General features: G+C 39.3%; 1 protein-coding gene across 1 annotated transcript in view; it reads left to right on the top strand.

Moving 5' to 3' along the window:
• The window catches only part of CFAP47 (cilia and flagella associated protein 47), a 458234-nt gene that overhangs the window by 97244 nt on the left and 351656 nt on the right, over positions 1–9334 (top strand). The gene's annotated exons all lie outside the window — the stretch shown is intronic.

Here is a 9334-nt window from a genome sequence, read left to right as displayed (position 1 = left end):
GAAAGGGCTGGCTGGGTTCTAACAGGCAGCAGCTGAACTTCTGGAAGGATATCTCAGCTGTGGGGGGTTTCCACTGAGAACTCTGGGATATAAACCTCAAGCTGGGCTCCCCAGCACAGAACACCAGACCTGAGAAAGGTGCCCACAGAACATCGGTCAGTGAAAAGCAGTGGGGTTGCTGTCTGCCAGGGAGAAATGGCTGGAAATGCAAGCACCCTCTTAATGGGCCAGCACACAAAATGTTGTGTGCAGGTACTGACCTTGGGCTCCAGAAGAAGGAGGAGAGAGGGAACTAGAGCTGTGTGAGCAGAATCCAGGGTTGGAGGCTCGGAGGTTAGAGCTCAGAAGGGAGCCACCCCAGTTTCCTGTGCAGAGTCATTCCCTCACACACAGAGGACATCTTTCTCATGCAGACATTTGCTATCCAGGCAGATTTTGCCTGGGTGGGGGTGAGGTGGCAATTGCCCCACCTTGTTGGACTACCTCTCACCCCACCCTGTGCTTCATAGCCTGAGGCTAATCAAGACAAAGTCTATTCAACTGCAGGCAGATGTGGATCTAAGCAGACTTTCAGTCTTTGCCTGATTTCCTTCTAGGCCTGGGGCTAGGAAAAGCAGACCTTGGTGCACATCTTGGTGATTTCCAAAGGCACCCAGCCACAACAGAGGGAGCTGCAAGCTGTGGATTGTTGATAGCTCCAAACAGGGTACTCAGGGCCAGTCACAAACAGCATCTGACATTGTCCTACACTAGAGATTGGGAATCATAGCAGATCAAAATAGCATATAGACACAAACCCAAACAGGCAGCCAAAATGGAGAGACAAAAAAAGCCCCAGATGAAAGAACAAGAGAATTCTCCAGAAGTACTAAACAAAATGGAGATAAGACATTTATCAGATACAGAGTTCAGAATGATGGCAATGATGCTCAATAGTATGAGAAAAGATAGTAACTATGAAAAAAGACCAGTCAGAAATGAAGAATGACATACCACCATTAAAGAACACATTGGGAGGAATACATAGCAGATAGGGGAGCTGAGGTTCAAATCAGTGAATAAGAAGACAGTAGACAAAATAACTCAATCAAAGAACCAAAAAAAAAACCCCAAAACTATTAAAAAGTATGAGGAGAGCTTAAGGGAGCTGTGGGACAACATGAGACATAACAATATGTTCATCATAGAAGTGCCGGAAGGTAAAGAAGGTGAGCAAGATAGAGAATTTGTTTGAAGAAATAAGGGCAGAAAACTTCCCTAACCTGGTGAAGGAAAAAGTCATAAGTTCAGGAGAGTCCCAAGCAAGAAGTACCCAAACCAAACCTTGCCCACTCCAAGACACATCATAATTAAAATGCCAAAAATTAAAGATAAGGAAAGAATCTTAAAGGCAACAAGAGAAAGCAAATTGTTGTGCTGTGCCTGCATGGCTAAGGGTGAACCTGAGGAGGGGTGGTGAAGGATTAAAGAAGACAGACAAGAGAATACAGTTGGGGCTTTGTAGATCTCCTGTGCCTGGATGAGGACACAGAAAGACCCCGCCTGCAAGCTGAGGCTTTATTTTATAGTCAGAACACACAAAGCAAAACATAGGAAGTGGTCAACATGTTTACAATGTTCTTATGCGTTTGACCTTGTTTTGGCAGCACTTGTTGCACCTCCCACAGCCCATTAGCTACTTAGGAAGGAACTAGGGAGGGCTATAATGTTAAGCTTAATTATGCTAAGAGACCTTTGCCCTCCAAGCCGGGACTTGTTTGTGGCCCTTCCACAGGTCAATCCGAGGCTTGATCCTATAACTGCTCCCTATAATCTGTTATCTACAAAGGAGCTCCCATAAGGCTGTCAGTTGATTTTTCATCAGAAACTGCCGGGAGTCTTATCCAGCATCTAGAAGGGTTGAGGAATCTGGCGAAGGGCTGCAGTAAATTATTAAAGAGTCTAGAGACAAAACAATTTTGGAAGGCATTTCGGGCAGCCAGAGGAGCTTGACTGTAGGAACCAAGTTCTCCTGTCTCTCTGGACCCCTTGCTTTTTATTAACACAAATTGTCCTAAAGCAAGGTAGATATACATATCAAAGGCAAGGTTTAATATACAGAATCCATTGTCAGATTGGAGGAACTGCCTTCAGCTGTTTCAGGTGTTTGGCCAGTAGGAGGCAATAACATGTAGCTTGAAATGCCCTCAGCTCTCTGGCAGCAAGCAATCAGCTATGCAAATCTTTAGGTGTGGGGAAATGCCCTTAGCCATTTCCAGCAAGCAATCCTCAAGGTTCCATCAACCTTTTGATGAAACTTCTTGCATTTATGACATGCTGGAATTAGCTTCCGGCAAGAAACAGGCAAGAGGAATGGAATGAAGTATTCAAGGTAATGAAAAGCAAGGATCTGAAACTAAGATTACTATATCCAGCAAGGCTATTATTCAAAATAGGTGGTGAAATGGAGAGCTTCCCAGAAAAGGCTAAAGGTGTTTATCACCAACAAATCAGCAAGAAATGCTACAGGGACTGCTGTAATAATAAGAAGAAATATAGAAAGAACCATAGGCATAAAGAATTAAAATGGTAGTAAATAAGTAAATATCAATAACCTAAAATGTAAATGGATTAAATATTCTAAAAAAAATATTCTAATCAAAAGACATAGGGTAGCTGAATAGATATGAAAGCATGACCTAAATATATGCTGTCTACAGGTGACCCACCTCAGAACCAAAGACACACACAGGATGAGAGTGAAGAGTTGGAAAAACATTTTCCATGATAATGAAAACGAAAAAAAAAAAAAAAAAAGCTGGGGTAGCAATACTCATATTTGAGAAGATAGACTTCAAAACGAAGGCCATCAAAAGAGACAATAAAGACCACTACATAATACTAAAGGGACGGATCTAATAAGAGGATATTACCCTGATAAAGATATTTGCATCTGATATAGGATCTCCTAAATATATAAAAAACACATCTGAAGGACATTAAAGGAGAGATCAACAGCAATACAATCATATTAAGGAACTTTAACCCCATGCTGACTTCACTGTATAGATATTCCAGACAAAAAATCAACAAGGAAACAGTGAATCTAAATGACACACTCTATCAGATGGATTTAATTGATATTGATAGAACATTTTACCCTAAAGCTGCAGAATATACATTGTTTTCAAATGCACGAGTCATTCTCAAAGGTAGACCACATGTTAGGATGCAAAACATGGTTTTACAAGTTCAAGAATATTGCAATCCAATATCAAGCATCTTCTCAGATCACAATAGTATGAATTTAGAAGTCAATTACATTAGAAACACTAAAAAACATTAAAAAACATGGAGGCTAAATAGCATGTTATTAAAGAACAAATAGGTTATCAATAAGATCAAGAGATAAATAAAAAGTTTCCTAAAAACAAATTAAAATGAACATACTACAATATGTGGGAAGTCACACTACCTTTGACTTCTCTGAATTCACATGTTCATAGTCAGGTTACATAAATGTGATTTTTATCTAAGGTAGCCCTGTAATTACTCAGCATATGAAATTAAGAGGTTCCATGATTTCTTCACTCATGTATGTAACTCTTATCAACTCAACAAAATTGTAAGATATAGAACATCTTTTACACAGCAACCCAGTGACACAGAAAAGAAGTTGAGTTCTATCATTGTGAAACCACTGAGGTATCTAATGAAGAGGGATAACTTTGAAAGCTTTTTTATGGGTGCCATTCTAAGTGCTTTCCTAGATGTTGTCATTCAAACAGAGGAGTACCTCAAGTGAAAATAATATTCTCTTGAAACAAAGATTTCAGTCTCCTGTCCTGGGTTGATAGACAAAAACGCTTATGACTAGGAAAGGGGCAGGTGGCATTCAAATATCCTGTATTTTAATTCTTTTTTTTTTAAAACAAACTTCATATAGTTCTCCATGGCATTTTATTTATATTTTTATTCTTTATTTTAATATATTTTTATTGATTTCATAGAGTAAGGGAGAGGGAGAGAGAGATAGAAAGATCAATGATGAGAGAGAATCATTGATCAGCTGCCTCCTGTACGCCCACCACTGTGGATCGAGCCCACAACCTGCCCTTGACCGGAATTGAACCTGGGACGCTTTAGTCCATAGGCTGATGCTCTATCCACTAAGCCAAACCAGCTAGGGCCAGTATTTTAATTTTTGAGGGATCTTTCCCAGGTTCCTTTAAGAATGATTATAAATCTATGATAACCACTGTGAAATGTTTACCCAAAGGTTGCATATCCTCAAAGAGCAGAAAAAAAAGTTGGTGGGAAAAGAAAATGAACAATTCTCCCTCATTTCCAATAGATTCAGAGGAAATACAGAGCAGTAGAGATGAGAGCTGCAGAGACCTGGCGAGCAAGTGAGGCATGCAGATTAACCACTCTGTGCCACAGGGCAGAACCTGGGCCATTGTAGCAGGGAAAGTTCGGGTAAAGAAAGGGAAAGAACTATGCCAGTGTTTTGAAATATAACTTTCTGTGGTGGTGGAAATGTTTTGCACTGTCCATTAGCCATATGTGGCTACTGAGAACTTGAAATATGGCAATTCAAAAAAAAAGTTAATTTTTAGAGAGGAAGGGAGAGGGAGAGGGAGAGAGAGAGAAAAACATCAGTGATGTGAGAGAATCACTGAATGGCTGCCTCCTGCAAATCCCCTCCTGGGAACCAAGCCTGCCTACGAACAAGGCATGTGCCCTGACTGGGAATCAAACCATGACCACCTGGTTCATAGGTCAACACTCAACCACTGGACCATGCAGGTTGGGTCAAAATGTGGCCATTTTGACTGAAAAAATAAAATTTTATTTCATTTTAAATATTTTTCATTTTTCTTTTAAAAATACATTTTTAATTGATTTTTACAGAGAGAGGAAGGCAGACAGATAGAGAGATAGAAACATCGATGAGAGAGAAACATCCATGGGCTGCCACCTACATACCCCCTACTGGAGATCAAGCCTGCAACCAGGGCATGTGCCCTGACCAGGAATCCAGCAGGTGATGTTTAGGTTCCTGGGTTGACACTCAACAGCTGAGCCACACCAGCCATGTTCATTTTAAATGTTTTAAGGTTTAACTTAAATATCCACATGTGGCTAGTGACTACCATATAGGGAAACATAACACTAAATACTGGCCCAGGAGTCACTGAGTGGCCCATAGGAAAGGATGGGCTTCAGAGACAGTGTAAACAGACCAGCCTAGCCCATACCAAATACAACTACAATTACCCACCAGCACTTTTGATCATACACAAACCTGATTCACCAGAGGCAAAAATGGGTTACAACTGGAAATAAATCAAGCCCCTGTAGTTGATTTCACATTTTCCTGCTCCATAGGTCAACTAGGAGAGCTCCCACTGGCTATTTACATCTACACACACACACACACACACACACAGCTTACAGCAAGCTATAAATACAGTGGAGGACATTTGAAATGACTGAAAACCAGATAATCAATCTACCTCACTGGCATTAACTTATGGAGCAAAATCTCAGAGGGTGTGCTATCTCTGCAGGGTTTTTACATTTTTCTCATTGTTGGACTGAATTACACTCCAATACACCAAGTAAGTCTCCCTTTAAAGCACCCAGTAAATACAGAACAATTCAAAATCTTAAGCAGTGTGTAGCACTCCAGAGACTGTAAATATATAAATACAAGTTTTATAATAAATTTTAGAATCTATAATCTAAACATTAAGAAATAGATTTATAAGTTCTTTGATTGGTGGGGGAGAAAGGAGACATATGCATTATTTTCAACAATAAAGATTTTTTAGAAAAGAAATAGATTTATAAGGTTTTAGTAATAAAAAATGAAAATACCAAATTGCATATGCATCTTCCCAAAAAGTCATGTAACCAGAATTAAGTTGGATTATATATTTTTTTCTAATTTTTGGATTCCCTTAAGTTAATTATGCTCTTATAAATGAATGATGACATTAAAAACAGCATATAGCTCCATTGTGTGAAAATATAAAATCACAATATAGATTTATTAACAAAATATATAACTTGATCTTGACATACTTAAAACCTATAAATTAAAATTACTAAACAAACATATAAGGTTATTTCCCTTATTGAAAAAAGTGTGTGAGTATGTGCATGCATAACAGTATATGCAAGGTATTGAGTAGGAGAATGGTATAGCTTAATGCTTCAAAATACTAACTTGTCACAAGAGATATATTTTCTTTTTCTTTTTGAGTTTTTGTTTTTCATCAAAATAATAAGAAAACATATGTGGAAATATAAAACTAAAGCCTACAAAGAACAACACACAGAACTTAGATGAAGATCCTAGGCACAGAACTTAGAAGACAGAACTTAGAACACAGAACTTAGAAGACAGAACCTATACAGAACCTAGAGACAGAAGAACTTCGCTGGAGAGAACATGGCAAAAGATCCTGGAGAGAACCTGGCTTCAGAACATGGCAAGAGAACCTAGACAGAACCTGGTGACAGAACCCGGCTATAGAACCTGGCGACCGAACCTGGCTGGAGAACCTAGCTGGAGATCCTAGACAGAACTTGGCTGGAGAACTGGCTACAGAACCTGGCTGGAGACCCTGACAAGAGAACCCGGCTATGATGATCACCTGAACGCTGTCTCCGTGTCATTCCTTCTTCGCCGACTCCGTCCACACCTTTGGGGACTCCTGGACCCGCTGGGGCTGGACCCCAGAACATTCCTTCCCTCTATTATACACACCCCCAAACACACACACACTCACCCACAAACACACAAATCCAGATGCAATCGTTTTTAGCTCTTAGTTCTTTCATTTATAATTATCTCCGTGTAGGTAAATTACATACATAGGAATACTAAAACAAGCCTCAATAAATTTAAATTTATTTAAATAATACAAAGTATATTGTCCAATCACAATGAAATTATATTAGAAATAAAAAGAGAAGGAAATTTGCTAAATTCACAAATTGGTGGAAATTAAACAGTACATCATAAATAACTAATGGGTCACAAAAAATGTAAGAAATTGCAAAACACTTTGATGAATGAAAATATAACATACCAACACTTTGGGGATGTGGTTAAAGAAATGCTTAAAGGGAAATGTATAGCTGTAAAACCTATATAAAAAATAAAAAATATCTCAAATTAACCTTCCACCTTAAAAAACAAGAAAAAAAAACAACTAAACTCAAACCAAGTAGAAGGATAAAATGTAAATGAATGAAATAATAAGAAATGGTACATAAAATCAACAAACTATAAGTTGAATCTTAAAAATATCAACAATGTTGATAAACCTTTAGATAAGCTAAGATGAAAAGAGAGATGATTCAATTTAATAAAATCAGAAATGAAAGAGAGAACATTATTACCTACATTACAGAAATGAAAACAATAAGAGAACAACATGAATAATTTTACACCAATAAATTAGATAATTTAGATAAAACTTCTCAAGAAAAACATAGAAAATTTGACCATGTTCATCTGTGAAGTGGGTGAAGATGGTCAAAAGGTACAAACTGCCAGTAATAAGTTAATTAAGTCCTGGGAATGTTAATAGACAGCATGGTGACTATAGTTAACAATACTCTATTGTGTACATTTTCTTCTACAAGGTTTATATTCTTAGATTTTTATAGTTATGTCTGGTCCATTTTGAATTAATAGGAATTATTTAAATAATCCAAAACATTCATTTTTTTATTTTTTTATATTTGGACTTATGAAAAATAGACCATCTTATTTTGAAAAATTTACTTTCCATGTCACAAAATAATTTTCTTTTTGAAACTGTCTTTTTATAAACTGCTGTTTTGCTAAGTCCATAGTATCTCATTAGGTTTCCATAACTTAATTAATCTTGAATAACAAACTTTGTACCCCTTGACCAACATCTTCCCTTTTCACTCCCCTCAGAGCCCTTGAGAGTAAAATGGTAACCACCATTTTTCTGTCTTTAATATTATATATTTCTTATGTCAATGATCTGTTCCATGGGTTTGATTCTGTTAGATTCCATAGATAAGTGAGATCATACATTATCTTTCTATGTCTTCTTTATTTCACTTAGCATAAGGTCCTTTAGGGCAATCCATGTTGTTGCAAATGGCAAGATATTCTTCTACTTTTAAAGCTTAGAAATATTCCCATGCATACATATACCACATTTTCATTATCCATTTGTCCTTTCATGGACATTTAGGTTATTTTCATATCTTGATTATTGTGAATAATGTTGTAATATAGTGCAAGTCTCTCTTTGAGATTCTGATTTCATTTCCTTAGGATGAATAAGCAGAAGTAAGATTGCTGGGTAAATGGACACAGACACTGGGGTGGTGGGGGCTTTCCCTCAGGGTTGGGAGGGGTCAGGGGGGTCAGTTGGGGAAAAAGGAGACATATATAATACTTTAAACAATAATAAAAAAAAGATTGCTGGGTAATGTGGTACTGATAACAATACTGTACTTTATACTTGAATTTGCTATGAGGGTAGATCCTAAGTGTTCTCATCACAAAAAAATAAGAAAAAGATGACTATGTGAGGTAATATATATGTTAATTAGCTTGATCATGGTGATTTCATTAAGTATATACTAGAGGCCCGGTGCACGAAACTCATGCATGGGTAGGGTCCCTAGGCCTGGCCAGCGATCAGGGCCTATCAGGTTCCCCATCTCCCTGATTCCCCATCACCCCTCCTCCTCCTTCCCTTGGCACCCATGTCTGCCGCCACCCACCCCCGGTTCCGTGTCCCAGCCCGGGGCCCAGCCCTGATCAGGCGATTGGGACCTGCTGGCTGGGGGGAGGGGCCAACTGCCACCATGGTGGATGGGTGGTGGACCAATCGGGGCCTGTTGGCTGTGGGGGGAGGGATGGGAGGAGGGACCCGGGAGGTTGGCTGCCAGCCCTGAGGAGGGAGCCAGTTCTTGGTCCCCCTGGGAACGGGGCCATGTCCACTGCCACCCACCCCTAGTTCCCCGTCCCAGCCCAGGGGCCCAGCCTCCATTGGGCAATTGGAGCCTGCTGGCCAAGGGAGGGACCGAGAGGTTGTCTGGCAGGTCCCATTAGTGATTGGGGCCGGCGGGCTGGGGGCAGCTCCTGCATTGAGTGTCTGCCCCTTGGTGGTCAGTGCACGTAATAGCCACCAGTCATTCCGGTCCTTCCAGTCATTCTGGTCATTTTGTTGTAACAGTTGCTTAGGCTTTTATATATATATAGAGGCCCTTTTATTGATTTCAGAGAGGAAGGGAGAGGGAGAGAGGGATAGAAACATCAATGATGAGAATCATTGATCGGCTGCCTCCT

The sequence above is a fragment of the Myotis davidii genome, unplaced genomic scaffold (genome assembly GCF_000327345.1).
Source record: "Myotis davidii unplaced genomic scaffold, ASM32734v1 scaffold1107, whole genome shotgun sequence".
In the NCBI taxonomy this organism is placed as follows: domain Eukaryota; kingdom Metazoa; phylum Chordata; class Mammalia; order Chiroptera; family Vespertilionidae; genus Myotis; species Myotis davidii.
The sequence above is the reverse complement of the archived record's forward strand: the minus strand, read 5'-3'. Positions and strand labels throughout refer to the sequence as shown.